We start from the raw sequence: 15258 nt of genomic DNA, 5'->3' as shown, positions 1-15258 counted from the left end.
GTAGGTAAATGTTTACCCATTTTGTCTTCAAAGAATCAGTTCTTAGTTTCAAAGTGTTTATTTCATTTCCTTGCACTGTGATTTAATTTTTTTCCTTCTACTTTGTATCTTTTAACTTTTGCCATTGGTCGGGGGCGGGCCTGCGCCGTGGCGCCTCGCGCTCATTGGCCGTGAGGGCCGTCTGTCGGGGACGGGCAGCCATTGGGCGCAGAAAGCGTAAGTCCGGCGGCTGCGCAGTAGCTGCAGGCGCCGCCGCCGCTATATTCAACAGTAGTGTCCCGAGCGCCGCCGAGAGAAGCAGTTCCTGGCAGCTCCTCCGTGCTTCGTTTCGCCGGCCCGTGCAGGAGCGGCCCGCGCCGTCCCTTCCGCGCAGTGGGTCCGCGGAGACCAGATGTTGCGCGTGCTCTGCGGCGCCATCCTCTCGGCCCGCATGCGGGGGCGGCACCGACCTCGCTCCCAGCGTCGTATCTCCGCCTCGCGCCCGCTGGGATCTCGGCGCTACCTGCACTCGCCCCTTGGCTCTCCCGCGGCGGGCGGAGGGCCGCTGTCAGCATGGCCGCAGCGCCGCGCGTGGTGGAGATCACCCCGGACTTGGAGCCGCTGCCCTTGCCGGACTTAAGAGAGCTCGGCGGAGAAGCGGCTCCCATGCCGCGCATCTTCGTTGGAGGGTCCAGATCGTGCCCTACTAAGGAGTGAAGGCGACAGCGACAGCTCTGCGGGTTGGAAGGTACGTGTCCGCGGGGCGCAGCGGGAACCCAACGGCGCGGGGACCACTGCCTCCACGTGAAGGTGTCGGGGAGCCGGACGTGGGGGCGTTCGTGCACGTTGCTCGGCGGGCAGCTCGTGGCCCGCGGGGCTGGGGAGCGGCCAACGCGGGTGGTGGGTTCGCGGGGCCCTGCCGGAGGCCTCGAGTCCGTGCGCTCCGCCGGAGGGGCCGCCCGGGAAAGGAGGGAGCGGAGCAGGTGCGCTCGGGGCAGACGTCCGAGTGGCCGGCGAAGTTCGCCTGGGCGGGGGAAGAGGGGGTCCGCCGGACCCGCTGCTCCTCCTTCGGGGCCCGGGTGGTGAGGGTGGCTGCTCTCCGCCCCGCGGCACGCGTCCTCCCGGCCCGGGGCCGCGCCGCAGAGCTGCTCCCGCCGCCCGGGCCGGGGCCGCGCAGACGGGGGGGCCGGTGAGCGTTTTGCCGTGTGTGGATTTTCTCGGCGCGGGTCCTCGACGGCGCGGGTCGGAGGGGCCGAGGTTCAAGTGTGACCCGCGGCGGGTGAGAGGCCGCCAATAAGCAGCGCCTTTAGAATTAAAATTTTTCACGAGGCACCTCCCGTGTTTTTTTTTTGAATGAAGTTTCTTTACTTTGGAACTGTCAGGGCATTTTCTTGTATTTAGAAATTCGTTATCTTTTTGTCTTTTCTGTTTGTAATCTGCAGCTGAGTAATTTATATAACTAGCCACATAGATTCTGACACAGGGACAGTGGGTGTAGTCAGAGTAGCGTGAGGGCCTCTGGAAAAGGACCCCTACCAAAACTGGCAAATATTAAACAATTCAGCAAAGTCAGATTCACATTAATTCTCTAAAGTAAAATACCAGATGAGTAGTATAAGCATTCTTCAGTGAAGATTAGTGAAAACAAAAAAGCCAGGAGTAACCCGGACTGGAATGTATGTTTAAACATCCCCCAGATAAGAAAATACCTCCACATAGCCCATGTCTTCATTGTGTCAATTAAATGAGGCTGTTGTAAAATTTACTTCAGCCTGCCAAAAGGCCCAGTTTCTCTTTAACTTTGCCCAGATGCTGCTTTTCCTCCTCCAGCCCTTAATCAAGTGATATATAACCTGGGCAAGTAAGCCCAGCCACAGACAATATAGTAAAAGGAAGGAAGCATCTCATCTAAAAGGTAAGATTGCATTTTAACACCCAGGAAGTTAAACCGGTAAGATTCTTTTTTTTTTTAAGGTATTATTGATGTACACTCCTATGAAGGTTTCACATAAAAAAAAGTGTGGTTACTACATTCACACATACTATCTAGTCCCCCCCCCATCATACCCCACTGCAGTCACTGTCCATCAGTGTAGTAAGGTGCCACAGATTCACTATTTGCCAAGAGGTAATTAAATTGCTCTAACACCTGCAGTTAATTTTGCTTCCCATAGTACTATATTTATATAGACTTTTTGGCACTATGTTCAATGGATTGTAGACTACTTAATTTAAGTAGACTACTTTGTCCATTCATTTATATTGCCTTTGTAAAACTTAACATAATGTCTTATATATGGTAGGCATACTGTTAACTAAAATAATTTAATTGAAAATAATATATTGATTAAAACCAATCTCAGCAATTGGACTATTTTGGGAAGAGAGAAATTTGAATTAGAAAAGATGCTTGATTATATAATTATATGTAGTGGTCTTTAAAACACCGTAGAATAAATTAAACTAAATAGAATAGTAGGTTTCTATAAAGAGATCTTTAGGGCTCACTTTGATCAATAATGAAGTTTACTTGTGATTAGTGTAACAGTTACTCAGTTTGTTTTTTAGACTTTTAAGTAGTTCCTTTAAGGCAGAGTTTTCCAAACTGCACTCTGAGGAATCCAATCAGTTGGTTCTGTTGAGATGCTTTGGCTACTGCTGGATGCCTTCCTTGCCTCAAAGCACAGCCCTTTATTTATATTTTACTATACTGGGCTCCTTCCTAAACAAGATTTTATTTAGGAAAGACTCTTCTGATGAAATTGTTTAAAATAATCGCGGAGTGTAAATACTTCAGTTTTATCCATATATTTAAGGTTTTCCAAGATCTTACAAAAAGATACTCCCTCTTACTCCTTTATTACCACAAACTGCAGATTAGTAGTTTATAATGAATATGAGACTTGAAAAAGTTAAACAAATGATATGTAATGGGCTTTGGGTATAGCAAGTAAGCTGTCTGTTCTCTGAATATTCTGTATCTGAATTTGAATTTTTGAGTTGTTAGAATATCAGAAATTACTGGAATTGGTATACAAATTGTTAGGCTGAAGAATTTTCTATATCATGGCTTGTAAATTTTAATGTGTGTAAGATTCTGATTCAGTATATGTAGGCTGGGGCTTGAAATTCTGATTTTCTTAAAAAAAAAAAAAAAAAAAAAGCAGTTTCACCGTTGCTGGACTGTGGGCCACGTTTTGAGAGTAGCAAGGAGCTAGCTGACTTTCCAAAGCCTATCACCACGTTTTAGGACTGCAGTCTTGGCCCTAGATAGCAGGCTTTCTTTATTACAATAGACATTTGCTTAAACTGCCTGTTTCTCTACAGTCTGATTTATATTTTGCCATTTTAATAAAAACTTTTGGCTGTAGCTCCAGGAGTAAGGGGTGGGGGGTTCCCCTCCAGAAACAAATTCCAGTGAAACCAAAGTAAGTCAAAGGAAAGGGCAGGTTGGGAGAAATCATTGTTATTGCTCACAGCTCCAGGTGTCCTCTCGGCCACTGCACACATGCGGCCACTGCACACACGCACTTAATTTTGTTTGGCTGAGGCTGTTTTAGTTGGTATTGGTATAAGTACTGCTTTTTTTTTTAAGCAATTGTCATTATCATGAATTATCAGCAATTATATGCCACAGCAGGTTAAGCTGTTAATTTTATCTGTAGCACATTTGAATTGAAAACCTAATTTGTGTAAACAACCAATGAGACAGTTATTTAGCTAAATAGCTTATAACTCAAAAAGAAATAAATCAGTTTTGAGGGTCATTAGTTATTTTATTTAAAATATATAATATCAACCATTTTCATAGTCTTTTGGGCTTTTATAGAAAATTATAACTAAATCAAAAATTTAAATAATAGTTTAAGAAAACTCAGAATTATTTTTGATAAATGGAAATTAGTAATTAACTTTGTAGACGAGGACAGCAGAGCAGTTTTGGGGAAAAATTACAATTTTTATCTAAACACAGAGTGATTTTCATAGTGATAGTTATTATGTCAGCCTTACAGTATTTCACTTAATAATTGTCAGTAGTAGAAATTGCTGGAGGAATTACATTATTACAAAAGTGACTTTTAAAAATATTATGTTCATATTCCTTATCAAGTAGGTACTAACATTGCTATAAAGTTTTCGTGTGGTATTTATGTTAGATGTTGCAATTCTGAATAGAAATAAACTTCCTTTGTTCTGGTAGCATCCATAGTTTTTTTTTTCCTCAAAAATACTTTAATAGTGCTGATAGAAGCAGAACAGTTGGAATTTACATTAAAAATATGATGAATAAAAAGCATTACACTACAACATTATAGCCCTGATTTTTCTTTACCAAAGTTCCAAAATCTAAAGGACAAAAATACTGACAAGGTCAAGAAAAAAATGAAAGAAAGAAAAAGAAAATGACACTGAGGTCTTGGTTTGATACATATGTATTCCATCCAGGTTGATGGTTGATTTCATTAGCAAATCTCATTGTTGTGCAGTGTCTGTTCTTCTGCAGCAAAATGAATATTGTATTCTCAGGGGCTCTGTGTATCTATTTAATGTTGCATTAAATGAATACGTACGTATTTGTAGCTTTCTTTGGTTTATTCTTTACAGTTTGTCTTTTAAGAAAAAGAAAAATTACATTCTCGTTAAATTGGTAAAAGCTTTTCAATTTATATTATAGATATGTTTCCTACTTTCTCTGAAGTAAACAATTTTAAGTGGTTAATATAAAATCATTCTAATTATCCTATAACTTTCTAAATTAATAGAATATAATACTGATTGATTTAAGCTTATAATTAATACTGAGCTTCTTAAGCATATGCTTTCCAATATATTTTTAAATGTAGGAGTGTTTTTTTTTAATTGCAAGAAAAATGTTAAGTGTACGTATTATGCCAAATGTAAATGCTGCTATCTTTTGCAGTACCAAAGATTGTATGTTGAGATCACTAAGGTTTGAATTTTCATAAAATAGGAAATTCAGAAATAACAAATTTCAGTGGCTACACACTGGAAGAGTTCATTTAATAGAAGAGGTTGCCTGACTGGGTTATGTATATGATTTCAAATATGGATCAAACTGTATTGGATACCACTGTCATTTAATCTCAGTCATTTTGAGGTCTGACAATAATTCACAAAATCTATTTGGTTTTTGGTAGTGTTCTCAAAAGTTGTCCTCACAACTAAAATTCTTCTGACAATCTTGAAAGTAGAAAAGCCTAAGGTTTGATGTAATACGGGTTGATTGTATGCCATTTGGAAATTACCTTTGTGGTAAAAAATTGGCCTCTGGCTTACTTGATGAAATCCTAATAAATATCTTAGTTATGTTTAACAACCATAAACTGTTATAGTATGTAGTTGATTAATGCATCATATTACATTAATTTGTACTTAGAGCATTTGCATTTCATTATTCATAGTGGGTAACGTAAAAACTAGGAATTCCAGTATCTAGTAAGGGAAATACTAAAATAATTAGTAATATAGAGCTACATCAAGTAGGATGGGAAGGTTATGTGGGCCCAAATAGCCAGGCTTTTGAGAGAGGAGCATCCTGAAAGTGATGAGATTCAAACTGATAATGAGGTAGAAAAGCAACGGGGTACAACATGACCATAAAGTGGGCGGTAGGAGAATATAAATTTGGCATCTTTGGGAGACAGAGAAGAGGAAACCCAACTGTAATGGAAGATACAACTTGCTAATGCCTATTTATTAAATATCAGATTGTAGCATTGCTAAATTTTAGTAGTGTTAAGTCCAGATATATGGTATATTGAGATGCTGCCATTGTGGACCTTATTTTTTCTTGTATGACAAAATGGGAGATAGGAAATTCTTCTGATACTAATTTTACTGTCTTTTCTCCTCCACCAGTAACGTAAAAATAAAACCTGCCACAAAGTGTGTAAAGATTCATACTCTAAAATGAATCTAAATTGGAGTAGACTGAATGGGAAGATACCAATCTAGAAACTCTTAAGTTAGATTTCTTTACCATTTCTTGGTTAGAAATACCAAATTGGGGAATAAAAATCATCACAGATTGGGCTCCCACTTGGCTGAATTAAGCAGGATAGTAGAAGGTCCCCTGGAAAAGTAAGACAGGGACTGTTGTAAGTTTTAAAAAGAGGTCTCCTTGAAGTGTTTGGACCTATGTATTAGTGTCATCTTCATCTGACCTGGAGCCACAGTTGTCGCTTGCATGACCATTTTACTTACTCATCCATCAGAAGAACCTGAATTTAGAAAATGAAATAGGACTTTGGAATATGAAAATGGACTATGTAACAAATATCCTGAGGATTGTTAGTATTTGTTTAAAGTCCCAGATGAATACCTTCTGGTGTAACTATTTACTAAAAGCAACACACTATAAAAAATGTTTCAAAGCCAATAAATGAATACATATAACCCCAGATTAAATTGTAGAAGGTTTACCAGCAAGATGGTTCATTTTCTGGATAACTTTCCTTATGACCCTAGCTGTGTTGAGGAAATGTTAAAAGAAACTTTCATAGGAAATCTATGACTTAATTTATATAAAGATGCTGTTTAGAAAATTACAGTACTGTCCAGTGTCCCGTTATTGAAAAGTATAGAAGAAATTTCTCTTACCTCTGAGCACTAGGAAAAGCTCTGGTGCTTGTTTGTAAATTACTTCGTATATGGAATGAAAATTTTGTAATTAGATCTTGTTTCCCACTTGATGGGTTGCTGAGAAGCTAAGAGCTGAACCACCCACATTTTAGAGTTGGGCAAGGCCTTAGGTGTTTCTGTGGTCCAAATTTACCTTGTGTTTCATCTTCCTTGCATCCTCTTATTTTCCCTTTATTCATACTAATTTGTATTTTGAAAGCATTCTATTCTACTACTAATATTTCTGTAAGTTACATTAAATAATTTTGGAGTAAGATGGGATATAAATATGTGAAGCTTATTTATTTCAAGAAGGCGAGCAAATAAGAGGAGGAGCCTTTCTTCTTCCTTGTGTTCCCTTCCCGGCATCCTCCCTCCTTCATCTTGCACAAATTTCTTAAGTCATGGAGGACTGAACTCTTCTGTACTTTCTCAGACTTGCAAGGAGGCAGGGAAATCCTTTCTGAAGCTTTTTGCTTGTACAGAGTTACCAGGTATAGTTTGTTAGGCTAAGTGTGCCCTACACGAAAGTGCCTGACTGAGAGAACAAGTAGGGCTAAAATACATCCTAGAGAAGGAAAAGGTGATTTTCTCATTTGTTGGCTCAGAAAGGGTCTTTTTCTAACTCACAGGGTGATATTATTTGGTTTTTGTCCCTGCCCTTTTGATTGAGTTATAAACTAATACTAAAATTTGATGACTAATGTTAAAAGTTACCTTGAATGAAGCAAAAGTTCAAATTTATTTCTTCACCCGTGTATTTCTATTCCATTACCCTCTAAATTTGACTCATTGTGTTGAACTAAGATAGTCATGATCTTTGAAATAGTTGAAATAATAATTTTCTAATTTAAAATTTTGTTTTATTACATGTATTACATAATCAAAGCTACCTATTTAGTAAGAATAATATCGAATTTTCTATAAAGGAAATAAGGGTTGTGTTTGTATTCCAGGGAACAATAGGATGTTTGAAGTATTTGATTTGTTCAGCTGGAACTCTTAACTACTTAGTCATAGTTTTCTGAAAATTTGTTATTAAAGTATCATCATAGTAAAGGTGGTGATTAGCAACTTGCATCAAGGTTATTCAAGACTGAATACTCTTTTCAAATGACACACAGTTAAGTGTTTGTAATGAAACCTGCTCTGAGATTCTGTACTCCTGCTGCAGTCATATCTACTTGGGTGTTATTTTTGTTGTTACTGATTTTATTGTCATTTTGTTTTCTGTATCAGTACATTAGAATTTTATTTTGCAAACAGTAAATGTAAACCTGATTAAGTATTTGATTTTTTAATGCTCACAGGTAAATATTTTAAGTTTTGTTTTTCTGAAGTACGAATTTAAAATGATGCCAGGAATAGCTTCTAGTTGTGTGACTTTTTGATTTGTGTAATTGAGATTTTTTTTCTTAAAGATTGCCACATAAAATCAAAGTATCTTATTTTTCAGGAGCTTCTCTTAATAAAAAAAATAGGCTTATTATGCTTTGATTTTTGGTCTCTCTGATTACAACTTCTACTTTCATCAAGCAGTTGAAATTTAGAGACTTTTTTTTATATTTAGGAGGTTTTGAACAGTTGTTCTTAGTTGTTTATTTTTAAACCTTGCTTTGTCTTTACAATTTACTTGCCAGAAGTAATTAATTTTTTATTTTTCATTTTGTTATCATTAATCTACAATTACATGAAGAACATTATGTTTACTAGGCTCCTCCCTTCACCAAGTCCCCCCCACATACCCCATTAGTCACTGTCCATCAGCATAGTAAGATGCTGTAGAATCACTACTTTGTCTTCTCTGGGTTGCACAGCCCTCCCCATCCCCCCCCACATTATACATGCTAATCGTAAGTCCCCCTTTCTTTTTCCCCCTGCCCTTATCCCTCCCTTCGACACCCATCCTCCCCAGTCCCTTTCCCTTTGCTAACTGTAAGTCCATTCTTGGGTTCTGTGATTTTGCTGCTGTTTTGTTCCTTCAGTTTTTCTTTGTTCTTATACTCCACATATGAGTGAAGTCATTTGGTACTTCTTTCTCCACCTGGCTTATTTCACTGAGCATATTACCCTCTAGCTCCATCCATGTTGTTGCAAATGGTAGGATTTGTTTTCTTCTTATGACTGAATAATATTCCATGGTGTATATGTACCACATCTTTATCCATTCATCTACTGATGGATACTTAGGTTGCTTCCATTTCTTGGCTATTGTGAATAGTGCTGTGATAAACATAGGGGTGCATCTGACTTTTTCAAACTGGGCTCCTGCATTCTTAGGGTAAATTCCTAGGAGAGGAATTCCTGGGTCAAATGGTGTATCTGTTTTTTGTTTTTTTGGGGAACCTCCATACTGCTTTCCACAATGGTTGAACTGACTGACATTCCCACCAGCAGTATAGGAGGGTTCCCTTTTTTCTACATCTTCACCAACATCTGTTGTTGTCTGTCTTTTAGATGGTGGCCATCCTTACTGGTGTGAGGTGATACCCCATTGTGGTTTTAATGTGCAGTCCTCTGATGATCAGTGATGTGGAGCATCTTTTCATGTGCCTGTCTGCCACCTGAAATTGCTTCTTTGGAGAAGTGTCTGTTCAGATCCTCTGCCCATTTTGTAATTGGATTATTTGCTTTTTGTGTGTTGAGGTGCGTGAGCTCTTAATACATATTTTGGATGGCAACCCCTTATCGGATGTGTTATCTATGAATATATTCTCTCATACTGTAGGATGTCTTTTTGTTCTACTGATGGTGTTCAAACAGAATCTTATACCCCCTGCCATTTCATTCCAATTCTCATTTTTTTTTTTTCCAGAACACCAACTGACCGAGAAAACTGTTAGGAAGAGGAGAAGATGTGATACAGGAACATCGAGCCTAAGCTGAGAAGTGAGATGGTGTGGAGACTGGTAGGTAGTATCTTTCCATGTGCTGCTTTCAGGGGTCATAGCGAAAAAAGGTTGCTAAGGAGATAAAGCCCGGGGTGTTGACATCACCTGGTATCAGTGGAGCCACCTAGCCACTAGCCATTAATGGGAATGCTAGCATGCCGCACTGTTATCTTTCCTGCGGAGTTAGACGTGTGGCATCCCCCGTTTGCAGTTCTGTCAGACCCTGTGTGGGACTGTCCTGGCACCGGCGGGGGTGGACCTGAGAACTCTGCCATTCCTCCTGGGCTGTTCCAGCATCCCTCTCAGAACAAGGCCTCAGCAGTGCTCCTGGTAGAGAGAGAGAGAAAGACAGAGAGAGAGAGAGAATTACGCTCAAGAGATGGGCAGTTTTTTTCTGTAGCTCCATGAGCATGTTCCTGATGTTTATTTTGAGATCTGTTTCAGGAAGATTGATTTGAGTCCTGTTACCAGGTTCCCTTGATGGTTCATATTTGTAGGTGGTGCCCTCTAGCTCCCAGATTTACTCTCTGGAGCTGCTCAGCCCTTTGGGGGGATGGCAGGGGTCACGGGAGCGGCGCTGGTGCCCTCCCCTGCCGAGAGGAAAGAGGTCTCTCCTGCTTCCCGGCCACAGTGCCTGTCTCCACTGCCAGGGCCAGTTTGCGGAGCACGCAGGGAGAAGCTGCTGCTCTAGGTGGGGCCGTCCTCTCGCTGGCCTGGTGCGATGGTGGGGGCCGCCGGTTAGCAAGCCAGTGCTGGTGGGGAGGCAGGCTGTGTGTCAGTCACAGCACGGTATGGGGCCTCGGAGCTGCGAGGCCAGCCAGGGGGATGGAGCGACTGGAGCTCCTAAAAGTTCTCCCGCCTGCTGGGCAGAGTGCACCTGGGCAGTTTGGCGCACCTGTCCTTTCTCCTTAGTGGCAAGCTCTGGAAGCCTTGTCCCTTTAGCAGCTGTCTCGCTGTTAGGAAGTCTCTCAGACTGCCCGCCTTTCTTTTGTCCCACAGTGGCCGGATGTGGATCCCTGTGTTGTCCCACAAGTGGCTGGAATCTCAAGTCTCTGGAAGTATTCTGGCTGTCTTGGCTTTCCAACCCCACCGATCCTCCAGAGCGCACCACGTATGGTAGGTTTGTGCTCCCAGAGCACATCTCCAGGGCTGGGTGTTCAGCAGTCCTAGGCCTCCACCCGCCTCCCCGGTTCCGTTTCTCTTCCTCCCTCCTGTGAGCTCAGGTGTGTGAAGGGCTTTGGGTCCCTCTGGATCACGGCTTTGTACGTCACCCTTCTCCTTGAGGTGACAGTCTGCCGCAGCAGCCTTCTTCCCTGCTGCTCTTCCAGGATTGGGTGTAGTTGTTCTATTTCCATATTGTACGTTATGTATGTGGTTCTGGGAGGAGGTTTCTGCCTCCCTCTCAGGCCGCCGTCTTTAATCCCATCAATCCATCTTTTTTTTTTCCTTCAATTTCACTTGTGTAGGGTACCTTTCCCCACCCCTTCGACTTGTAGTTTGTCTGTGTCCTTGGATCTCAAGTGAGTCTCCTTAAGGGAGCACGTAGGTGGTCCTGAGTTTTCATCCCTTCTTCTAATCCTGTTTCTTTTGATTGGAGCATTGAAAGTCTGTCCTTTCATTCTGATAATTGATAGCTGTGGCCTTATTGCACTTTTCAAATTTTTTATTTATTTTTTATTTTACCATTAATCTACAATTAGATGAAGAAAATTATGTTTACTAGGCTCCCCTCTTCAAGTCCTCCTCACAAACCCCATTACAGTCACTGTCCATCAGTGTAGTAAGGTGCTGTAAAATCACTACCCGCTTTCTTTTTCTCCGCCCTTATCCCTCTCTTCGCACCCATACTCCCCAGTCCCTTTCCCTTTAGTAAATGTTAGTCCATTCTTGGGTTCTGTGATTCTGCTGCTGTTTTGTTCCTACAGTTTTTCTTTGTTGTTATACTCCACAGATGAGTGAAATCATTTGATGCTTGTCTTTCTCCGCCTGGCTTATTTCACTGAGCATAATACCCTCTAGCTCCATCCATGTTGTTGCAAATGGTAGGATTTGTTTTCTTCTTATGGCTGAGTAATAGTCCACTGTGTATATGTACCACATCTTCTTTATCCATTCATCTACTGATGGACACTTAGGTTGCTTCCATTTCTTGGCTATTGTAAATAGTGCTGAAATAAACATAGGGGTGTATATATCTTTTTCAAACTGGGCTCCTGCATTCTTAGGGTAAATTCGTAGAAGTGGAATTCCTGGGTGAAGTGGTATTTCTATTTTGAGCTTTTTGAGGAACCTCCATACTGCTTTCCACAATGGTTGAACTAATTTACATTCCCACCAGCAGTGTAGGAGGGTTCCCCTTTCTCCACAATCTTGCCAACATTTGTTGTTGTTTGTCTTTTGGATGGTGGCGATCCTTACTGGTGTGAGGTGATATCTCATTGTGGTTTTGATTTGCATTTTTCTGATGATCAGCGATGTGGAGCATCTTTTCATGTGCCTGTTGGCCAACTGGATTTCTTCTTTAGAGAACTGTCTATTCAGCTCCTCTGCCTATTTTTTAATTGGATTATTTGCTTTTTGTTTGTTGAGGTGCATGAGATCTTTATATATTTTGGATGTCAACCCTTTACAGGATACGTCGTTATGAATATATTCTCCCATACTGTAGAGTACCTTTTTGTTCTATTGATGGTGTCCTTTGCTGTACAGAAGCTTTTCAGTTGATATAGTCCCACTTGCTCATTTTTGTTTTTGTTTCCCTTACTCGGGGAGATATGTTCATAAAGAAGTTGCTCATGTTTATGTCGAAGAGATTTTTGCCTGTATTTTTTCAAGGAGTTTTATGGTTTCATGAGTTACATTCAGGTCTTTGATCCATTTCGCATTTACTTTTGTGTATGGGGTTAGACAGTGATCCAGTTTCACTCTCTTACATGTAGCTGTCCAGTTTTGCCAGCACTACGTTCATCAGTCTGTTGAAGAGACTGTCATTTCCCCATTGTATGTCCATGGCTCCTTTATCATATATTAATTGGCCATATATGATTGGGTTAATGTCTGGAGTCTGTATTCTGTTCCACTGGTCTGTGGCTCTGATCTTGGCCAGTACCAAATTGTCTTGATTACTCATGCTTTGTAGTAGAGTTTGAAGTTGGTGAGGGAGATCCTCCCCACTTTATTCTTCCTTCTCAGGATTGCTTTGGCTATTCGCAGTCTTTGGCGTTTCCATATGAATATTTGAACTATTTGTTCCAGTTCTTTGAAGAATGTTGTTGGTAATTTGTTAGAGATTGCATCAAATCTATATGTTGCTTTGGGCAGTATGGCCATTTTGACCGTATTAATTTCTCCTAGCCAAGAGCATGGGATGAGTTTCCATTTGCTAGTGTCCTCTTAAATTTCTCTTAAGAGTGTCTTGTAGTTTTCAGGGTATAGGTCTTTCACTTCCTTGGTTAGGTTTATTCCTAGGTATTTTATTCTTTTTGATGCAATTGTGAATGGAATTGTTCTCCTGATTTCTCTTTCTATTAGTTCATTGTTGTTGTATGGGAAAGCCGCAGATTTCTGTGTGTTAATTTTGTATCCTGCAACTTTGCTGAATTCCGATAGTAGTTCTAGTAGTTTTGGAGTGGAGTCTTTAGGGTTTTTTATGTACAATATCATGTCATCTGCAAATAGTGACAGTTTGACTTCTTCTTTACCAATCTGGATGCCTTTTATTTCTTTGTTTTGTCTAATTGCTGTGGCTAGGACCTCCAGTACTATGTTGAATAACAGCGGAAAGAGTGGGCATCTCTGTCTTGTTCCCAATCTCAGAGGAAATGCTTTCAGCTTCTCGCTGTTCAATATGATGTTAGCTGTGGGTTTGTCTCTATATGGCCTTTATTATGTTGAGGTACTTGCCCTCTATGCCCATTTTGTTGAGAGTTTTTATCATGAATGGATGTTGACTTCTGTCGAATGCTTTTTCAGCATCTATGGAAATGATCGTGGTTTTTGTCCTTTTTGTAGATGTGGTGGATAATGTTGATGGACTTTCGAATGTTGTACCATCCTTGCATCCCTGGGATGAATCCCACTTGGTTATGGTGTATGATCCTTGTGATGTATTTTTGAATTCAGTTTGCTAATATTTTGTTGAGTATTTTTCCTTCTATGTTCATCAGGGATAGTGGTCTGTAGTTTTCTTTTCTGGTGGGGTCTTTGCCTGGTTTTGGTATTAGGGTGATGTTGGCTTCATAGAATGAGTTTGGGAGTATTCCCTCCGCTTCTGTTTTTTGGAGAACTTTAAGGAGAAAGGATATTATGTCTTCTGTGTATGTCTGATAAAATTGCAAAGTAAATCCATCTGGCCCGGGGGTTTTTTCCTTGGGTAGTTTTTTGATTACAGCTTCAATTTCGTTGCTGGTAATTGGTTTGTTTAGATTTTCTGTTTCTTTCTGGGTCAGTCTTGGAAGGTAGTATTTTTCTAGGAAGTTGTCCATTTCTCCTAGGTTTTCCAGCTTGTTAGCATATAGGTTTTCATAGCATTCTCCAGTAATTCTTTGTATTTCTATGGGGTCCATCATGATTTTTCCTTTCTTGTTTCTGATTTTGTTGGTGTGTGTTGATTGTCTTTTTCTGTTAATAAGTCTGGCTAGAGGCTTATCTATTTTTATTTTCTCAAAGCACCAGCTGTTGGTTTCATTGATTTTTTTCTATTGTTTTATTCTCAATATTATTTATTTCTTTTCTGATCTTTATTATATCCCTCCTTCTGCTGACTTTAGGCCTCATTTGTTCTTCTTTTTCCAATTTTGATAATTGTGGCATTAGACTATTCATTTGGGATTGTTCTTCCTTTTTTAAATATGCCTGGATTGCTATACACTTTCCTCTTAAGACTGCTTTTGCTTCGTCCCACAGTAGTTGGAGCTTTGTGTTGTTGCTGTCATTTGTTTCCATATATTGCTGGATCTCCATTTTATTTTGGTCATTGATCCATTGATTATTTAGGAGCACGTTTTTAAGCTTCCATGTGTTTGTGAGCCTTTTTGCTTTCTTTGTACAATTTATTTCTAGTTTTATACCTTTGTTTGAAAATTTGGATGGTAGGATTCCAATCTTTTTGAATTTACTTTGGCTCTTTTTGTGGCCTATTCTGGAGAATTTTCCATGTCAACTTGAGAAGAATGTGTATCCTGTTGCTTTTGAATGTAGAGTTCTATAGATGTCTGTTAGGTCCATCTGTTCTAGTGTGTTGTTCAGTGCCTCTGTATCCTTACTTATTTTCTGTCCGGTGTATCTATCCTTTGGAGTGAGTGGTGTGTAGAAGTCTCCTAAAATAAATGCATTGCATTCTATTTCCTCCTTTAGTTCTGTTAGTATTTGTTTCGCATATGCTGGTGCTCCTGTATTGGGTGCATATATATTTATAGTGGTTATATCCTCTTGTTGCACTGACCCCTTTATCATTATGTAATGTCCTACTTTATCTCTTGTGACTTTTTTTGTTTTGATGTCTATTTTGTCTGATACTAGTACTGCAACACCTGCTTTTTTCTCCCTGTTTGGATAGAATGTGTTTTTCCGTCCCTTGACTTTTAGTCTGTGCATGTCTTTGGGTTTGAGGTACGTCTCTTGTAAGTCGCATGTAGATGGGTCTGTCTTTTTTAGCCATTCTATTAGTCTGTCTTTTGATTGGTGCCTTCAGTCCATTTACATTTAGGATGATTATTTTAAGATATGTACTTATTGCCATTGCAGG

General features: G+C 40.2%; 1 protein-coding gene across 1 annotated transcript in view; it reads left to right on the top strand.

Annotated features, from left to right (window-relative positions):
- The first annotated feature begins 280 nt into the window (after window positions 1-280).
- Window positions 281-15258, top strand: part of LOC130681371 (bromodomain adjacent to zinc finger domain protein 2B-like) — a 108927-nt gene continuing 93949 nt past the window's right edge. The window contains exons 1-3 of the mRNA XM_057494349.1: window positions 281-727; window positions 9437-9510; window positions 10512-10628. The gene's annotated coding sequence lies outside the window, so the exon portion shown is untranslated. The remainder of the gene's footprint in view (window positions 728-9436; window positions 9511-10511; window positions 10629-15258) is intronic.

The sequence above is a fragment of the Manis pentadactyla genome, chromosome 16 (assembly GCF_030020395.1).
Source record: "Manis pentadactyla isolate mManPen7 chromosome 16, mManPen7.hap1, whole genome shotgun sequence".
NCBI lineage: Eukaryota > Metazoa > Chordata > Mammalia > Pholidota > Manidae > Manis > Manis pentadactyla.
The sequence above is the reverse complement of the archived record's forward strand: the minus strand, read 5'-3'. Positions and strand labels throughout refer to the sequence as shown.